Genomic DNA, 345 nt, shown 5'->3' with positions numbered 1-345 from the left:
GGAAAAATATACATACATACAATATACATGAAATAATAATATGAATAAAATAACCCTTTGTTTTAACCCTTGTGTTGTCCTCGGGTCAAACTGACCCGTTTCTAAGTGTTTTGTATCAGTAATATAGATTTCTTTCAACGAAATTTCCACCAAAATAACATGGATGATACCATACAACGTTCTTCAGGTAAAATTAATGATTACTTTCATTGAATGTTTTGGGTGTTTTTATTTAATCTTGTAGCATTTGAATGTTTCTTTTTTTTTTTTAATGGTTTCAAAATAGTATCCGGATTAAACTTTGACATCTACCCATCTGAGATCCACTCAACATCCTCAGATCTT

The sequence above is a fragment of the Etheostoma spectabile genome, chromosome 23, assembly GCF_008692095.1.
Source record: "Etheostoma spectabile isolate EspeVRDwgs_2016 chromosome 23, UIUC_Espe_1.0, whole genome shotgun sequence".
Classification (NCBI taxonomy): Eukaryota; Metazoa; Chordata; class Actinopteri; order Perciformes; family Percidae; genus Etheostoma; species Etheostoma spectabile.
Note: the sequence above shows the minus strand (reverse complement) of the source record.